Raw genomic sequence first — 21,097 nt, 5'->3', positions numbered from 1 at the left:
ATGTTATGATATAACAATCAAACATACCCCCCCAGAGTTTTTAGGTAGTGGTACTGTTCTCCAAACATGTCCGCGGACATTAAAAGAGTTCGCGGACATCAAGTTCAGTAGAAGAGGTTCAGTATGTTCCATATTACATGTACATAAAGTCAAAGTTATTATTGTTAAGTTGCGCTACTAAAAACCTATGAAATTCAGTGAAAAAACTTTGTTAAAGGGACATTATGATTAAGTTGCACTACTAAAAACTTATGAAATTCAGTGAAAAAACTTTGTTAAAGGGACGTTATGGTTAAGTTGTGCTACTAAAAACCTATGAAATTCAGTGAAAAAACGTTGTTAAAGGGACGTTATGATTAAGTTGCGCTACTAAAAACCTATGAAATTCAGTGAAAAAACGTTGTTAAAGGGATGTTATGATTAAGTTGCGCTACTAAAAACCTATGAAATTCAGTGAAAATATACTTTGTTAAAGGGACGTTATGGTTCCAAGTAAAACCGAAAAACCCTTGAAATTCGCCAGTTATGGTAAGCTAAGCAACCATAACTCGCGCCACCACTGTGCACTGCTAAGACTAAGACCCAGGACATCAAAGATGACATAACAAATGTCATTGATGACATCACATGTGCATTTACTTTTCATGCAAGGGGTTGTGAATGTAATGTTGGCTAAAAAGTATCAGGGATTATCGGGAGATGTGCAATAAACTGCATACTTCATCACGCAATGTAATGTTCTAAAGAATATTCCATTGCAGTGTTCTTTCTAGTAGAGGAACCTACTCATACAGAAATGTAGGTATTGGCTACATCGTACGCCACAGAGGTGCTATATTTGTAATTGTCCAAAGTTATATAATAAAACAGTGAATGCTTCTGTGTCAGACTTTTCTGTACTGTGAAACATGTACTAAGTAGCTAATAATGCATCACTTACTACATATTTCTACTAAAACACACAAAACATAGATAGACTACAATGCATACACATATGGGGCTTATATATGCAGAGTAAAGTAAGCAAACAAGAGGCAGTATCATTAGCAACTGTGTATAATCTACATGATTGTATTCACGCACAAAAATGATTGCTGTGTTTCAGGCCTGCTTCTTCCCCTATATAAGTTCATCATAAGATGCGATAACATTCTAAGGAAAGTAGTGTAAGAACATGTGAGAATAGCAATATCTAAAAATGTAATACCTTTTGAAAGTTAAGTTTCTGACTGTCAGTAAATAAACCCACCTGGCCTAGATATGTCAGTGAAAAAAAAGAAGGGGCTAGACATGTGATGTCATCAGTGATGTCATCAATGATATTTGTGATGTCATATTTGATGTCCTGGGTGTTAGTCTTAGCAGTGCACGGTAGTGGCGCAAGTTATGGTTGTTTAGCTTACCATAACTGGCGAATTTCCGTTTTTTTTATTTTACTTGTAACCATAACGTCCCTTTAACAAAGTTTTTTCATTGAATATATATATATATGTGGTTTTCTTAAACAGGGGTCCATAATAAACCTCAGTAAGGCTATTTGGAAATTTGATGTAGGCTGTGGTGAAGAAGGGTGGGCAAAACTATTCACTTTATTATGTGCCGTGTCATTTCACTTCCTATGTCAGGGGTACAAGTAGGGCTCTAATCATATTTTGCTCCCTACTTGGAGTCAAATGACATTTCAGGGAGTAAAAAAGTAATTATCTTTGTCAATACGGATACTTTCTGCTTATTAAAAGATGTTCTTTCCTCTTAAAGTTCCTCTTGATATTGAGCACTAATATTATTAGAGTTCCTTCGTATGCCACTGATCTACTGGTCACTAATTTGAAAACGCTAATTTGAAAACATATCAGTGGGGCTTTGTGGGTTGAAGCAATGATATGTTCATTGTTTCTCGTTTTTGTTGGGAACATTTTCCTTTTTTTAGGGAGTAGAAATGGATGGTGCATGTGTCTCTTAGCTATGAGGCTGGTGTTATCACTACCTACAGGAGAACGTAATGTGGATAGTAAGCAGAGGCATAGGAATGTTTGATCATCATTTTCTGAGGTGCAGTTATTCTGATGCAATTATCATCCTTACACAAATTATTAGAAGCATGTTCTCCTGGCCCCTGAATTACTTCATTAAAGTGGCACTTTAACTCCGATCAGCATGTTTTTTGACGCATTGCTTTTTATTGTCATTAATCCATCAGCAAATGCTGTATTCTGTCTGAATTTCCTGACAGCAACATCAGTTATGACAAGAGATATTTGTGTTTTGTAAAACACATGAGTGATTTTCCAGTGGCATAAAAAATACATTTTTCTCTGCACAGAAGAATGTTTGCAAGGTACTGTGGCAGATGTTGAAGTCTTGGACCGGTTGATAATTTGTCTGTATAATCACATATGACACATTTTATTTTAGCCTACATGTTTGGAAAAAGTGCTGTACGATTTGTAAAGAATTGCAGTGGCTGGGAAGAGGAAATTCCTTTCCAAACTCTCTTCTGTGACGGTAGCTCACAAAGTGGCTTACCTCATTAGTCAGTTGCGCACATGGAAAATAATGTGCGCACAACAGCCAACTAGTTTTGCACATAGAGAAAAATAATTAGAAGGAACATTGGCTATGACCATCAATATTACAAGTCTCTGTTAAGCAAGTTTCCTGGAGGGCCACAATGCAGAACAGATCTATATGCACTATTAAGCCTTCATGAGCTGCAATGTGAGAAAACCCTCTGGTATTCCATGAGCAAATAATATCAATGTCATCAGGAGTTTTTTTGCAAACTGGGCCTTAAAGACGGTGGGCAGCCATTGACAGTATTCTTCATTTGCATTAATCTCTCCTGGTAAGCTTCCTGATGTCGCTCATTCATTCAGACTATCGGACCCAGTTGTCACATAGAGTATAGTAGGATCCAAATCAAGCTCATTGGATGAGACTATTAACAGCATTTTACAATACCGCTCAGTACCAGTAATTCATAATCCATATTTAACTGTTTGCATCATGACTTCAGAGCAGCTATAGCCCAACTTAATCAGTTCATTCTCAAACCGTAGAAAGTACTCTCTGATGTCATTAGAATGGCACCAAATATTGGATGTAAAATTGATCTGGTCTTCCAACTGATCGACAATTAGTACATCATCATTCATACTGACACGCAGGGGAAAAATGCCATGTAGAATTTGTAGGACTACTGCTCGATTTAGGGGGGATGATGATCAATGACGAATATTGATATCACCTGGAGTGCACTTATTTGGTCTATATGGTCTGGTGCCCTGATACCATCGTTACTCAGTAGCTTACTACTTCTACAATCGTGTATTTTAGGCACATGTGTAGATTGTAGGTTGGCAACCTTTTTTAGCTCTGTAGCACAAGGTTCTTGAGAAGCTTCAGCCTCCAAGGCATCTTGAGATCCTAGCGGGCACTCAAGAGTTAAAGCATTAGTTAAATTATTCTCCTGGTTTTCCACAAATATACATTTTACCGCTTCCAAGACATGATCAGCAATACCCACATTCTTTCTAGTATCTACTTTTTAAACTTTCAATCTTTTAGGAGGTTTAGCACCTTCTTGCAGTTTGAGGGTAACACCCACTTTTTTGGTGCTGCATCCAGAATTATACATATAGTTCCTAATGTGATATGGGATTCGTAATCTCACTATACATCCTTGCTTGCGATACTTTCCTTTTCTGTCGTTTCAACAGCCGAGACTTTTTGTTAGTTTTCTTTTTACCATATCTAATTGACTTAGAAGAAACGGTATAGGCGTCATGCGCTATATCATTATATAACTCAATTTCAACAGCCAAGTTAGAGACACTCCTAGAGTGGGAGAAGGGCATTGTGCACCCCTAGTTACTACAATCATTGAGCAGTCGTCCCTCTCTATTAATACTCTGATGCAAAAGTAGTGATTGTGCATTTAGGTTTTTTTCCATACTTTCGCATCGGGCAATCAGGACAGTCAGCAAATTTTCAAACATTTCAAACATCTCATCGAAGATGTGCTGTGGGTGATAATGTCTAGATCTTCATCATGCAATGTAACCGCACTCGTGAGCACATCACTTTCCTTAGATTCGTGTTCGGGGGCTACACATGAGGTCCTTTCTGCTACCATAGTGTTTGGGGTGTTCGTAGTTTTAGTAGTACAGTTTACCAGCATAGTCATGAAGGTGCTGAGTTCTTGAAAATATTCAAGATTATTAGTCGGCAACATGGCAGCAGAAGCTATATTTAGGGATTGAGCATTTCCATTGAGTGTACAAAGTCTTTCTGCTCCAGGTACCATGGCCGTTCCTTGAACAATGTCACCTGCTACCTCTACGGCGTTTGCCCGTTACATCACTCATTATTATCACAGCTACAGCAGTTGGACTAATTTGTGCATGTTCAACAATATCGTCAGTGGGTCCATCGGTCGCCACTGCTGCTTCTTGAATGTTATCATCTATGACACTATCATTATCATTGGTTTCCGTTGAGGCATTTTCATCATTTTCATGTATTCCACTTGGTTCAGTCATATCAACACATGTATTGCATTCAGTCCAGGCGGGATCAGACGACATATTTATATCAGATACTACTTACCCAAAGACAGAGTCCTCACCTGAGAGCAGTACTGCGCTAGCACCGTTTTCTTGTGAAAACAAAACATTTGCTATTCATTTTGAGCTCAAACATGGAAGGGAGTCAGTTAGATCGATCATTAATTTGTGCGCCGCCTGATTTTCTGCAATAGCGCTAAGTGTTAGAGCGTCGTCATTTATTTTCTTGGGATAGTATTTTGTAATTCTAGTGGCCTTTTTCACAGACGCATTTACTGCGCCAAACTTATATATCATTTTCTGAGTGAATGCACGGCTCGTTTGCCATCCGTATATACGAGATGACTCTTGTTGTAGTGCAGGTTTATCAAGAGATTGGATCAGTGTGAGGGAGGGGTTACCAGGGCTTATTTCTCTATCCACAGTTGTAGAACTGAAAGGCTCCAAAACTTCAATTAACCCAGCCATGTCTAATCCGCTGCAGGATAGTAGCAGTAGCAAAAGGGCTCGCTAGGACACACCAGCTTAGATGAGGTCTACAGGGGGGAGCCTGTCAACCTCGTAAAAAGAGAAGCAATTTCCTCGTGCAACACCTACCTATCGAGATCACCAGCAATTCGCGGCCTTCAATCGGTAATCAGTTGGAGTCAGGGCGAAGCCGTGGCGCAGAGCAGAGACTAGATCCACTGCCCCCAGCCAACAGCCAACAGCATTTACGAGGGCACTTCCGAGGATGCGCGCACGCGGATCTGCACCCCCCCACCCATATGTAACTCCTGTGGGAGTAGGGGGCGGGGCCAGGATCAAAAAGAACAGCAAATATATATGGCTATCATAAAAAGGCATATAAGCTGTAAGAGTAAAAGCAGGCAATGTTGCACTAAATCAACTAAAAGCACCTGCAATAGGAATGGGTAGAATAGCAAAGAACAGATATTGTTGCCAGTAGGATTGCATTAACAGCAGCCAACAGCACTCCCGAGGGCACTTCTGGGGATGCGCGTGCCTTGATGCGCATGCCCTCGCCTTTATGTAGCTGCTTCCTGGGGAGTAGGGGGCGGGCCAGAATCTGCTTTTCTTTCAATAGGAGTGTCCGAAATAGCAAAGTGCAGATATTGTTGCCAGCAGGTCGCCAGTAACACCAGCAAACAGCACTTACAAGGGCACATACGCAGATGCGGCACGCAAGCATGCGCCCTCGCCCTTATGTCACTGCGCCTTGAGGCCTTTGTCTATTTAAAGGCATGCTGCAGTTTCCATTTCTAAGAAGATGGCTGCCTAATTACACTCTGGTTTCTGTTAGTGAGCTATACTCGCGTGTCGTTCATGGTGCATTCAACTTATACATTGGTTCTGTTAGTGTTCTTCATGTCTTGTGGATGCTATGTTAATATTTTTTATGTATAAATGCATATTTGACCTAGTTTATGTGTTCTTCACGTGGAATGCATATCTACTTCATGCCTCATACATGCACCTGTTAATGTTGCAATGTAGATTGTCTCTATGCCTTGTTGTACCTGCCCAGGAGAAAGGCAGTATGGCTGTCTTAATGAGTAGCATTTCTCACCTGTGTAGTATTGAATCGGGGGTGGGGCAGAAGCTATCAATGACGCATTCATCTGCCTCCTGGCAACAGTGTTAACTTCAAAAATAATAAAAATGTTGAACACTTATATTGTGCACTCCAAACGCTAAAATATCCCTTAAATTGCTAATTGATTTGTCACATATGAGCCATATTTCTTCCCTAAGAGAAATGTGGAAAAGATGATGTGCTATATAGTTTAGTTTAAAAGAGTGTTTGCCTTGGGCATTTTTCTTTACGGTAGAAGGAACATGCCAGGACAATTTATTTTACCCTTTCTGGGACTATGAGCAGTTGCCATGAGTTCTCCATGTACTGCCCAGTTTGTTAATAAGGTGGAGGGAGGTCAGACTGGTCTTGAGCAAGGGGGATGCTTGCCTAGTTATGTGGATTTCCACCGAACACACAGCCCTTTAGTTGTTGTCCTCAATCTCCCGCTACCCAGAATTATGTGTGTTCTGCCGAATTCTCCCGTTTGTGCCTGCTGACAGACTGAGGCTAGCTCTACTTGGCTTTTAACCCACTTCACACTGTGCACAATAACCTGCTCCAAGCGTGCGTCTAACCAGGGGAGTTGCTAGGTCTGGAAAAGACCCGAGGCTCAGCTGATGTTGGAACTGTTGGGACTGGGGGCTAGCTAGTCTTTTGGCTGTAGCTCCTGAGATTCTATCCGGGGCTACAACCAAAAAATCAGGGGCTGTAGCCCCTTAGCCCCCCCTAGCAACGCCCCTGCGTCTAACAATGACTGCAGGTTGCAGTTTTGCTGTTGTGTGTCTAAGTCTTGAAAGTACCATTACAAAACAAAAGGGGTTGTTTAGGCCGGCATTGTTTTGCATTCTGGTATGTGCAGTTCCACTCAGGATGGTGAAAAACTATAGACACTCTTTTTGGTAAATGTAAGGTTTTATATATTTGTCCGATTTTTTTATATTGTAATTTATGGACTTTTAATTTACCTTAATGAAATTATTTTATCGCATTACAACTATATATTATCACACATTTACATCAGCGAGAGATGAGAAGATATGTAGGCAAGTTTCTAAAGTGCAGACTGGGATCAAATCCCATCTTACAGAAAGTGTGTGATACTGGGCAAATCATTCAATGTCACTGTGCTGTATCTGCCAATATTCTGATGCCAGGTATCCTGGTATTGGGGCAGGAAGGCAGGATATCAGGTGTGGGTTTGTGCTGTGGGGGTTAGGGAAGGGGATGCCAATTATTGTGTTTTGGTTGTTGGTGTTGAGGAGGCAGCATGACAGGTATGGTTTATGTTTTTGAGGTGGAAAGGCAGACAGCAAGGTATGCATCTTTTGCCGGCTCAACTTGCTTTTTGCTCCTACAGCCAAGCCGGGCCCCATGACTCTGCTCCAGTTCGCCTCTACCCATGAATTCTTTGACTCCCCCACCTCTTGAGGTAACAGGTGGCTGAACCTGCACAGTAGCAGAAGTAGGGGTCTTGTACTCCTCTATCATACACTGGCTGGCACTAATGTAACTGCATGGTCATTTAATTTCAAAACCTTGCAAATGATGTAGGTAATTGGGCATTTACTAGCAATACATGGCAAATGGTGTTTGAGTGCCTCGGAAAATTAGGACAATGCCTATCAAATGGTTTAAATTACTTGGCATATGATGTCAACAGCTTGTAAATGGGGTGAGTACTTGGACATACATTTGCTATGTCTGATAACGATGAGCAGTGTGAGAAACCTGATGGCATTCTCACACTTATTCCCCAGGGATCCTCCATTCAGGTGACCAGGGAAGGGCCACTGCTTGCAGATCCCGACCATGGGGGTGGGCAGGTGAGTGAGAATCACCTAGGTGTAGGGTCTCGGGTGATTGGGAGGAGAATGCTAACGGGCGAGACATGGTAAATCTAAGGAGAGGAGGAGGAAGTCTCAGAGGCCTTTGTGGGATATGCCGGGTCCATTGTCCCTGATCCAAAGGGGAGACGTAAGAGGTACAAGTACATGAAACTGGATAGGAAGGAAGATCAAAAGAGACAGAGACATGGCGTTAATATTAATATCCCTTTATAGCCCATTAACCCAGAACAGGATGTCAGGGGTAAGGAGTAATCTACCACAAAAGGAAGCTATGCAAATGAGTAAAAACAAGGCTAGGGGATTCCCTTCTCTCCTCTGTCAATTATACATTGATGTTTCAGTACATAGACCTACCCTCCAATCTCATTTCATCTCCCCCTGCCCATTTTCAACTAATACTGAGATGAAGAGGCAACCGAGAGTAGCAAGGATTCCATATGGAAAAACCACTGAGAAACAGGGGAAGACTACTTCCATGTAACACCTTTGAATTGTCCTGCTAAACGAGTCAGGCAAGGTCTGGCACTTTTCCCCAACTGTGCACACCTGACTCCAATTGACCCTCACCTGCATTATAATCCCATCCCATTCTCTCAAACAGACCTACCAGAACGCCTTACGGAAACATGCTCACGGTGCCCAAATTCCAGAGAGCCCGAGCTGGCGGCACCATCTTCCCCTATCTAGCAGCCACACAATGGAATGCTCTGCCACCAGCACTCCGAGGTGAACACTCTCACATAACCTTCAGAAAAGCTGTCAAAGCACGACTCTTCACATAACGGCGCCATACCACAGCCACTCATACTTCAGCGCTTCAACCCCATATACCTGAACGCATATTGTAATGTACTCTTTTGCATAAAAAAATGCACGGCTGTATTTCTAATGATACCTGTTTTGTCTGTAACTAAGCTGAACTACATGTAACAGCGCAACAATACCCTGGGGCTGCCTGTGTGCTATACAAATTCAATGAATGAATGAATGAATGAATGAATGAATGAATGAATGAATGAATGAATGAATGAACGAATAAATAAATAAATAAATAAGGGTGGTTCTACCAGAAGCATGGAGCAAGCTGGAGTTGCGGATGGCCCCAGGAGAGCCAAGGAGTAGGGATCTGCAGTAGGTGAATCCTAGAGAGTTCAGTGGAGAGCGGCATGCTGAGATTCTGGCCCAGTATGCTTGAGGGGCTGAAGCATTGCTAGGGAGCCGTGTCTCCAGAGAGGTGGAGTGAGGCAGACTGCAACCTGCTGGCCGAGCCCAGAGATATGCTTGTTCCCTTGGGATGTGTGCCAGTCCCAAGGCCGTCTGAGGGACATGTGGTGAAACCCTGACCTCAAACCAGTGTATCCTGAAGAGACCGATTGCCAGCGCTGTGCTACCCATGAAAGTAAAGAGAGAATCTTGGGCGCATGCTGGTGGCTGGAGCGAGAGTGGAAACAGACAAGATTTACAAGTGGCACGAAGGTAAAGAAAGCAGAAAGCAAGAGAAAAAGCAGAAAAAAGATGTGCTAGCAGCTTGGAAGTAAAGAGAGATAAAAGGAAAGTGAACTTTAAAGAATATAAGGAAAAGGAAAGGGTGCAAGTGACCCGAATGCAAGGAAAGGGTACAAGCAATCTGACAGACTGAAAAGTGAAAGTAAAAGTGAGAGAAAGCAAAGAGAGGGTGCGAGCGACCGGAAAGCAGGAAAGGGGGTGCAAGTGACCCGAAAGCAGGAAAAGAGGGTACAAGCAACACAAAGGCTGAAAAGGGAAAGTTCAAGAGGCACACCAAAGAGAAAGGAAGGTGGAAGGTGCACAACCTAAGGAACAGAGTGTGACAGATGCATGATAAAGACAAGAGGAGTGTGAAAGGGGCACCGTAAAGTGAGAAGAGGATGCACGTGTGCACAGCAAAAGGAAAGAAAGGTGAAAGAGAAGAAACATCAGAGTGGAAAGGACACAGGAGGGGAAGGTGCCAGAAGAAAGATACAGAATACAAGGAGAGGGTCGGAAGTCAGATTGGTTGTGGAGAGGAGGAGCCAAAGCCTGGCGTTTTATTTAAGTCTCTGACACTATCCCATGAAAAGAACTGTGTGTTAAAACGGTGCATCCTGACAAGGTGAACTTTTGTTTGAAACTAGAGGGGCTGGAAAAGGGAACCCTAAGAGGTCTAACAAGAACTGTTCAAGAGACATTGTTGACTTTTGTAAAGAGAGGCCTAAGCTTGGGGAAGGAAACTCTGAGAGGCCTGACAAGAACTGTGCATTTTCTTTTGGCACCAGAGGAGTCTGAGCTTGGGGAGGGGAACTCCAAGAGATCCAGAGACATTGCGAACTTGGTTGACTTGCTGCAAGACCCCTACATGGAAGGTTCTAAGGGCAACCCTTTTTAGTTGAACTATTTTTGAACTGGCATAACTACACCTATTGGTAAGACTACCTGAAACCAGCTGTGGTTTACATTTCCTTTTTAACCACCATTCTTCCTTTAAGAAAACCCCCTATCACATTTGGTTTGAGAGTGAGGGCGAGCATAGGTTGGTACACAGACAAACTTTGGTTTTGGACTTACGCACATCGACGGCCCTTAGAAGCATCAGTTGAGGGAACAATCCCTTTAGAGTTAGGGCCAGTTGGTATTACAACAACCCTGGACATTAATTAAATAAAGGTCTTGAAACTGTTACTTTTGAGTCTGTGTCTCTCTTGATACCATGCCTGTCTCTTAGCACCTTGACATTTTATGTGAAACCCTAAAATATAGCCAACACCTGATGTGCAGTGCATGAACATTTCACATGCAATATCTTTGCCTAACATATGTTGTGGGCGAATACATTGGTGTTTAGTCAATCTTGTCAGATGACCATGTGTTTAGAAAAATATGTTTTATCAAACGTAGGTATGTCGTCTATTAAAATGTATTGGTTAGTGTGATATAAGAAAGGGTCACAAAAACATTCTGATACATATTATTTACTTAAAAATCACATTTATTTTAGTCATTCATTTAACCCTTTGTTCTAGTGCACATACCTTGATTGTTTCAATTCTGAGCTATCTTGACACAATTTTCTGTGATGAAGACGCCTTTGGGGAACCGCTAAGATCACGCAGGTGGATATGGGGCATTGAGAACCAGCCTCTGTATCTTCACCAACCTTATTTGTAGGAGGACACCAGTGAATAAGTCGGATAAGGATTGGAAGAAAATAGGGGCATTGATAATACAGGCTTATAATACAGGATGATAAAGGTTTGCGGACCATAACATCAGACATGAAGCTGATGCTAAATTTAGATATCGAGGCACATGTGCTCACCCTGGACCTGCAGCATTGGGAGTATTAGGGAGGGCCACAATTGAGTTCGAGAGGGCCTTCTCGCGGTGCCACACAGCAGCCATGATAGTTCTGCCTGACACAAAATGGCACCGGAAAACGTTAAATGCTTGGCATGTGCTTCTCAGACTAATCAAGTAAATAGTATATAAAGCAATCAGAGGAAGCCATAACACATAAAAGCAATAAGTAGAATAGGGAACACCCCTCTAAGTGGTAGAGCAAGGCTCAGACATAAGGCGAGTGTCCACCCTCTATTCCCTAGGGCACAACCTGTGGCATTAAGTACAGTAGAGGGAATATGTGTGGACTGGGAAGCTGCTGATCTTCATTGGTTTACTGGAATACTGACCACAGTGTGCCAAGTGCACACACTTAACGCCCTAAATATAAAACCTGAACAACACATTATGATATTGTATAGTGTGATGCTGCAGCGCTGAGTTTGCTCTATAGCTGTTGCTGATAACTAATGTCTGAATTGTTCACTTAGTCCAATAATGCATTCTGTGTTCACTGTAGTACATACAGTCAATGGGCCTCATTCCGACTTGGGCGGTAAGGGATACCGGGCACCGGTAAGGAGACAGGTGCCGATAAACCCTTACTGCCCAATTCCGAGCTCCCTTAGCGGGAACCGCAAAGGATGTGTGGTCTGACCACACGTTCTTTACGGGTCCCGCTAAGGGACCAGGGCGCTAATAACATGCCTGCTATTAGCAGGCCCGTAAATAGCGCCTTCCCCATTCCCATTGAGCCCTGTGGGGGCTCAAATGGGAATGGGGAATGGTTGGGTGAATGGGGATTTACTGGGTTTGCACAGGTCGGAATGTCCCAGTAAGTCCCCATTCACCCAGACCGGACACGGACCTGGGTTTGGAGGCAGCCATGGCGCAAATAGCGCCATGGCTACCTCCAAACTCGGAATGAGGCTCAATGCGTACATCCTTGAGTTTTTACCTTTGTTTGGGTAATATATTGATCACGTGCAACCACAACATTTAAAAATAATAATAATAATAATAATAATAATAATAATAATAATAATAATAATAATAATTAGGCATTTATATAGCGCTACGAACCCTCAGGTATCTGAGCGCTGCTTATTATTACCCACGGTGTGTGGTGCTCATTTATCGACCTCGGAAGGATGAAAGGCTGAGTTTGGCCCTGCCGGGATTCTAACCTGCGTTAACAGGCTCTGCACGGGTGTCAAAGCGAGCGCTCTACTCGCTGTGCCATCATGTTGATGACAATGTTAATGTTAAAGGACATTTGTACCACGCACTTACACAACCGAAGTGGTCCCCTGGCACACTGGCGGCTATGAAAAGGGGAGGAGAGGGGGTGGGTTAGTGGGAATAAGCTGGAAAAGTGCAAGAGAGCAGTGATATGCTGTTGGCAACCTCAGCCCGGTGGGTCCGTTGGCTGGGTTTGGGGTGTTTTATGGTCCGTAGTCATCGTGTGCTGTTGTGCAAGTCTATGTGTGGTTTGTTTTGTTGTTGCATTGTTGTGGAGTTTGTTCGGATTTCTGCATTTTAGGCTTGTGGTTGTGTTTGGTTATAGTTTGAGAGGTGTATGCAGAGGGATGGAATTGTTAGTTGGTTGGTTAGTTGGCATTGCTGTCCTTGCAATTGTGGGATTCCATCTAGGTGTGGCACATGCTAACAGTCACATTTCTATCTAGATGCGACGCAAGCTAGGTTCAGAATTCTAAGTGTGGTGCATGCTAAGAATCACATTTCTATCTAGATGCGAAGCGAGCTAAAGTTCAGATTCCATACTAGTGTGGCACATGCTAACAGTCACATTTCTATTTGGATGCAACGCAAGCTAGGTTCGGAATTCTAAGTGTGGTGCATGGTAAGAATCACATATGGTAACGATCACATTTCTGAAATTCCATCTAAGTGTGGCATATGCTAACAGTCAGATTTCTGTCTAGATTTGGTGCAGACTAACCTTGAGAATTCATCTAGGTGTGGCATATGCTAACAATCACCTTTTGTCTAGATGTGACGCATACTTAACTTTGAGAATTCCATCGAAGTGTGGCATAGGCTGACAATCACATTTCTGTCTAGATTTGGCGCAGACTAAGCTTGAGAATTCAACTAGGTGTGGCATATGCTGACAATCATATTTCTGAAATTCCATCTAAGTGTGGCAGATGCTTACAATCACATTTCTGTCTAGATGCGACGCATACTTAACTTTGAGAATTCCATCTAAGTGTGGCATATGCTGACAATCATATTTCTGAAATTCCATCTAAGTGTGGCAGATGCTTACAATCATATTTCTGTCTAGATGCGATGCAAGCTAGGTTCAGAATTCTGAGTGTGGTGCATGCTAAGAATCACATATGCTAACAATCACATTTCTGAAATTCCATCTAAGTGTGGCAGATGCTTACAATCACATTTCTGTCTAGATGCGACGCATACTTAACTTTGAGAATTCCATCTAAGTGTGGCATATGCTGACAATCATATTTCTGAAATTCCATCTAAGTGTGGCAGATGCTTACAATCATATTTCTGTCTAGATGCGATGCAAGCTAGGTTCAGAATTCTGAGTGTGGTGCATGCTAAGAATCACATATGCTAACAATCACATTTCTGAAATTCCATCTAAGTGTGGCATATGCTAACAATCACATTTCTGTCTAGATGTGACGCATACTTAACTTTGAGAATTCCATCTAAGTGTGGCATGTGCTGACAATCATATTTCTGAAATTCCATCTAAATGTGGCATATGCTAACAATCATATTTCTGTCTAGATGCGATGCAAGCTAGGTTCAGAATTCTGAGTGTGGTGTATGCTAAGAATCACATATGCTAACAATCACATTTCGGAAATTCCATCTAAGTGTGGCATATGCTAACAATCACATTTCTGTCTAGGTTTGGCGCAGGCTAATCTTTGTGGTTCTCTCGGGGTATGATACTAGTTAACATTATACTGCAGGCAGTGTTTGCTGTCCAGCCATGAATAGGTAGAGGCTGGTGGTCACATATCTCTCTAATATTGCATGGTGTAGGTCTGTAGCAGTCTAGGTCATTGAAAGGTAAATTAGAGTGGCAAGAGCTTTCTGGAGTAGAGTAATTGCTCTACCCCCCACCCATGCCAGCACTTACAGTTTTGTCTGTGTCTGGTGGCTTCATTGGCTTCCCCTGCTGACACCTGCAGACACATCTCGGAGCCGCCAATGTAGGAGCCGCCCTTGGTCTTGAGACCCTTAGCCGCAGGGGGCTGCTGGGCAGAGGGCTGCCCTGGGAGGACCAGTGATGAAGTGTAGGTGGACCAATGAGAGCGGGCCTGGGCGGGTCGGCAGGCGGGAGGCAAGGGAGAAACAGGAAGAGGGTGCGCGGTGGGAGCGGGCTGCAGGGGGACTCAAAAGGCCTCGGGGCAGCCAAGATTTCAAATTCAAGCCACTCCTGGAGGGGGCTTGCTACTCACCGAGCTCCTCTGCAGAGGGCTGCAAATGGGCTGTGGGAACCAGGGAGGGGCTGCGGGGAGGAAGGGGACGCAAGGGCCTGCTCCTGGGCACGGACCCACGAACAAATGGGCAAATTTAAACAGCAAAGGTGCTTTCAGGAGCATACACTCACCGCGCTCCTCGGATGGCAAATGGAGGCGGTGAGACCCACGTGAGTCGGTAGACTCGATGGCTAAAGTGCATGGACCAAAGGGAGGGAGGGAGGGCGGATCGGGAGGCGGGCGGGCTGTGGAACCAGGAAGGGGCTGCGGGGAGGAAGGGGATGCAAGGGTCTGCTCCTGGGCACGGGACAACGAACAAATGGGCAAATTTAAACAGCAAAGGTGCTTTCAGGAGCATACACTCACTGTGCTCCTCGGATGGCAAATGGAGGCGGTGAGACCCACGCGAGTCGGTAGAATCGATGGCTAAAGTGCATGGACCAATGGGAGGGAGGGAGGGTGGATCGGGAGGCGGGCGGGCTGGGGAACCAGGAAGGGGCTGCGGGGAGGAAGGTGATGCAAGGGCCTGCTCCTGGGCACAGGCCCACGAACAAATGGGCAAATTTAAACAGCAAAGGTGCTTTCTGGGGCATACACTCACTGCGCTCCTCCGATGGCAAATGGAGGCGGTGAGACCCACGCGAGTCGGTAGACTCGATGGCTAAAGTGCATGGGCCAATGGGAGGGAGGAAGGGCGGATCGGGAGGCGGGCAGGCTTAGTTGGGGGCCTAGACAGTTCAGAAGATAACACAGTGTGCCAAGCACTAGTTACAAAGGACAGTGCTCGTATGTCAGGCACTGTTTTAAATCCCGGAAAGCCAGACTTTCCCTTTCCTTGCTTTGAGGTTCATAAATGTGAGTATTTTTGAGTAATTTTAGTAATTTGTGAGTCCCCTCAAGAGCAGTAGAAGGTGAGTCTGGAGCAGAGTGTGCATGTGTGTGTGATCAGGGCCATCTTAATCAATTTTGGGCCCTGGGCACAGACAGCTTTGGGACTACCTCCACCGAACATAGAAATAAAGGGATCCAGAATGTCTGATCACGTACCCCTCTTCAGGATCACAAAACATAGCTTGATGTGATGCTTTGCAGCATACCCCCGCCTTTCTCCTTACGCTCCTGCTTTAATCAAAAAGATGCTCCAGGTGGAGTGCATAGTCGAGCTTAGAGCCAGGACCCCTTGCCGTCCACCTACAGGGTAAGCATACTGCCCCCCTCCTCCACTATCCACTCCCGACCCTCGAGCTAGAGCCCTGACCTAGCACCTCCTAACATTGCTACGCCCAAGGTCCCACATGCACCGTTGTGCTTCTGAACTGCAACAAAATACTTAATGCACAATCCATAGCCAACCAACCATGCTCTTGCCTTGCTCTGCAATATGCTGCCATCTGACAATAGCACCGTTACCACGGTCGCCCAGCGACCACTGTAATACTGTGTAGTCTCTGTGTTGTGCCCGATGGTCATATCTAGACCACACTACTGTGTTGTGCCTTATGGTCGCATAGTGACCACACTACTGTGTTGTGCCTTATGGTCGTATCTAGACCACACTACTGTGTTGTGCCTTATGGTCGTATCTAGACCACACTACTGTGTTGTGCCTTATGGTCGTATCTAGACCACACTACTGTGTTGTGCCTTATGGTCGCATAGTGACCACACTACTGTGTTGTGCCTTATGGTCGTATCTAGACCACACTACTGTGTTGTGCCTTATGGTCGTATCTAGACCACACTATTGTGTTGTGCCTTATGGTCGTATCTAGACCACACTACTGTGTTGTGCCTTATGGTCGTATCTAGACCACACTATTGTGTTGTGCCTTATGGTCGTATCTAGACCACACTACTGTGTTGTGCCTTATGGTCGTATCTAGACCACACTACTGTGTTGTGCCTTATGGTCGTATCTAGACCACACTACTGTGTTGTGCCTTATGGTCGCATAGTGACCACACTACTGTGTTGTGCCTTATGGTCGTATCTAGACCACACTACTGTGTTGTGCCTTATGGTCGTATCTAGACCACACTACTGTGTTGTGCCTTATGGTCGCATAGTGACCACACTACTGTGTTGTGCCTTATGGTCATATCTAGACCACACTATTGTGTTGTGCCTTATGGTCGTATCTAGACCACACTATTGTGTTGTGCCTTATGGTCGCATACTGTGCCCTGATTTTGCTGCCCACATTGCATTCTGTTTCTAGTTGTGCCATGTTGAACGATACCCTCGCCATGCCTCAACAATCCACCAGCTCACCAGCTGCCCCACTGGCATTCCTCTCCAACATTCCTCCCACCTACTTCCTACCATCATTCTTCACTGAAAGCATCCCCACAGCACGTCATCCTCCACCCAGCATAACTTCCTACACCAGACCCATCCACACCAGGAACCAACTCCTAGGTCTCCGTTCTAGATACCCCAGACTCACCCACCAAGCACCTCCCACCACTCTTAACACGCCTAACACGCCATCCCTTACAGTCAAAACACCCTTACCTAAACCCACCATGCCGCACCCCATCCCGGCGACACCACTCAACACCACCCCTACCTCGGCCCAACACACACACAACCTACAGTGTGCCCTCATAAACGCCAGATCCATCCCTGCCCATGCCATTGAAATTCACGAACTCCTAATTAGCTTGGACCTCGACATCTTAGCCATCACCGAGACATGGCTGCACAGCGCTGCAGGGCCAGCCCTCAACCTTACTATCCCACAGGGGTACGCCATTATCCGGCAAGACCGCCTCTCCTCAGTAGGTGGTGGGGTAGCATTCATCCTGAAAGATCACCTCGAGGCCAGACAAATCACCTCCAATCTAGGTGACAACATAGACTCTCTAGCTATAAAAATTGCCCTCTCCCCTAACTCCACCATCACCTTCAACCTAGTCTACCGCCCGCCCGGCCCCCTAACAGAGTTCCATGAGAACCTTGTACACCGCCTAACAGAAAACCTAAAACTCACCTCCAAAAGCATCCTTCTAGGTGACCTTAACCTGGGGTATAACGATAAAAAGGACAAGCCTGCTAAATCTCTTGCACTAGCCTTAAAAGAACTAGGCTTCGACCAAAAAATAACCTCACCCACACACAACAAAGGCCGTATCCTGGACTGGATAGCTGACCACAACTGTCACGTCGACATTAGCTCCATCACCCCGACTCCTTGGTCAGATCACCACCTCATTCACTTCTTTATTCCCGCTGTATCTAACACAAACAAACCTAACCCCATCCCCCCAGCACTGGCAAGATGTGTAAAAAATCTCACTAAAGATAAAATTACACCCCACCTTCACATCCTCTCCACAGACCTCAAGTCATCTGACCCGTCAGAATTAGCAGATATCTACAAGAGCACCATAAGCACCGCCATTGACGCCATTGCCCCCTTGCAGACCAAAAAAGCCAAAACTATCAAACACTCAAATACCTGGTTCTCCACTGAACTCAAAGAACTCCGCTCACAGAAAAGAAAAGCTCTAAACTCCTGGCAGAAATCGCCTTCCCCAGCCACCCTATCCTCCTACAAAAAAATCACTGCCCAATACAAAAAAGCCATAATCACAGCTAAATCAGTCTCTTATAATGATAGAATTGCTAATGCAAGCTCCGAATCCAAAGAACTCTTCGCCATTTTCAACGAACTCACCACACCGGCCACCAAATCACAAGACATTGTTAAAGACCAAATCTGGTGCAACTCCATACAATCTGCCTTGTTAAATAAAATTGAACTCCTACAAACAAAAATTAAGGAGCACCACAAAAACCTATCACTGCACCTCAAATCTCCCACCACCACGAGCCACATGCCCACCCCTAGTTCGGGAACCACATCCACCAAAGCCCCCACTACCCCGTTCAAATTCAGGGAAGTCACAGAACACGAAGTTATTGAGATAATGAACAAGATCAAACCATCCAATTGTAAAGGAGACCCCTGCCCCGCCAGCCTGATCAAAGACTGCACTGAAACACTCGCCCCTTTCCTTAAATCATTCATTAATGCCTCTTTCAAAACCAACACTGTCCCTGACAGTCTAAAAGAAGCCTGGGTGCGCCCGCTTCTAAAAAAAACCACCCTCGACCCTGAAGTAGCTACCAACTACAGGCCCATCACCACTGTGCCTTTCCTGCTCAAGATACTGGATAAAATGGCCTACACACAAATCCAGGATTATCTCGAAACCAACCATATCCTAGGAAAAAGACAGTCAGGCTTCCGACCAGGTCACGGAACTGAGTCAGCCCTACTTGATCTGAAAATACAGCTTGCTGACACTATGGATAAAGGCAAACCGGCACTCCTTCTCCTACTGGATCTATCTGCCGCCTTTGACCTTGTCAACCACGATATCCTAGGCATGCACCTAAAAAATGAAGCACACTTCTCCCCGGAAGCCATTGCATGGGTGGCCTCATTCCTAAATGGCAGACTCATGAAAGTCTTCTCAGACACTGCCTCGGCAACCCCTACCACCATCCACTGCGGCGTCCCACAAGGCTCCTGCACCGCCCCCACTCTCTACAATATATTCACCCTTCCTCTCTTCAATGACCTCGACTGTCGTAACATAGCGTATACCAACTACGCAGACGATACGCAGGTACTACTCCCTCTAACTGGGACCTACGAAGAAGATGCGACAGCATTAACCAAAATCTACACAGCCATCCAAACCTGGATGGCGGCCAACGGCCTCTGCCTAAACGGGGACAAAACCGAAATCCTCATAGTAGGGACCAATGAAATTCTCAACAAACTCCCCCCCCAATACAAATCCTTCAACATCGACAACTCCACCATCTCAGTCTCCAAGACTGTTAAAACCTTAGGCGTTCACCTAGATGCCTCACTATCTATGTCTCGCCAGGTCAACGCCATAGCCTCTTCCTCGGCACTTACCACCAAGATGATAAATGCTGTCAAGCCTTTTCTCTCCGCCAAAAATTGCCTGTCCATCGCCAGAGCCACTATAGGTACAAAACTAGACTACTGTAATGCCCTGTTCCTAGGCACCTCCGCCCACAACCTAAAAAAACTCCAAATCACGCAAAACAATGCGCTCCGGGCAGCACTGTCCATTCCAAAAAGAGAACACATCTCGCAAGCAAGGAAAGATGCCCACTGGCTACCCGTGAAGGAACGCATACTTTTCAAAGCCATGACCATCACACATAGATGCCTATCCCTGGATGCCCCACCCTATCTCGCAGAAAGAATCACACCGAAAGCCTCCATCAGACCCACCAGAGCTCACCGCACCAACATGATTGATGTCCCCACGTTTCAAAGATCCAGGGCGGGAGGAACCAGCTTCCAACACCTCGCACCTAAAAACTGGAACTCCTTACCTACCTCACTAAGGAACGAAAAATCATACCATACCTTCCGTAAAAACCTCAAAACCCTCCTATTCCGCTAAAGTCTTCCACATGCACTCTCATGCTTGCATTGTAACCACAGCATAGCATAACCTCTAAGCTCAATGTTTATTACCAATGTGAAATGTACTCGGTAACTCGGTTTACATCTGTAAACACATTCCTATGCTTGTGTTCATGACTAAGTCTGCTGTAACAGCGCCACGATGCCCCAGGGCAGTTCTGTGCGCTTTATAAATGCAAATAAATAAATAAATAAATAAATAAACAAGAAGCATTTCAAGGCCAACATTAGCAGTCCATGATGAGGATTCTGTGTTCTGGCCTAGGTGCAGGGCACTTTTTATCCATATAAGCAACGAGAAAGGTATTCCGACCATAGTATACATGAAGGCTACAGATCATATGAAAAAGGTGCACATAATGTAGAATAGACAGACGACTCAGATTAGCTGCCTCCAGAATGCAGTAGTGCTCAAGCATGGATACATGAGACCAATGCAAGCAAGGAGAAAGCTACACATACCATAGCATAGACAGATTGAGATTCGTACAGGCACATGGTTTTTATGTAATGTTGCCATTAGAGAGAAAAGAAACAACTGACTGTGGTGTGAATTGTATTAATTCAACCATTATTATAGAGGAAGTAACACTAAAGCCAGTGAAATGATGAGTGGGGCTTTTTTGAAAATCATACCCTGAGAAAGAAATCACTTTGAAGGGTGACAATTTTGAAAGGTTTAAGGACTGGCAATTTTGACAGGTTAGGCAATACAATATTAAATGAGGTGCCCAGGATCACACATTGGTTAAGAGGTGAAGCTGAGATGTGTGCTCACTTAGCAATGTCTCTACTTTACCAATTTC

This window comes from Ambystoma mexicanum, chromosome 2q (assembly GCF_040938575.1).
Source record: "Ambystoma mexicanum isolate Mex_15411 chromosome 2q, UKY_AmexF1_1, whole genome shotgun sequence".
Taxonomy (NCBI): domain Eukaryota; kingdom Metazoa; phylum Chordata; class Amphibia; order Caudata; family Ambystomatidae; genus Ambystoma; species Ambystoma mexicanum.
The sequence above is the reverse complement of the archived record's forward strand: the minus strand, read 5'-3'. Positions refer to the sequence as shown.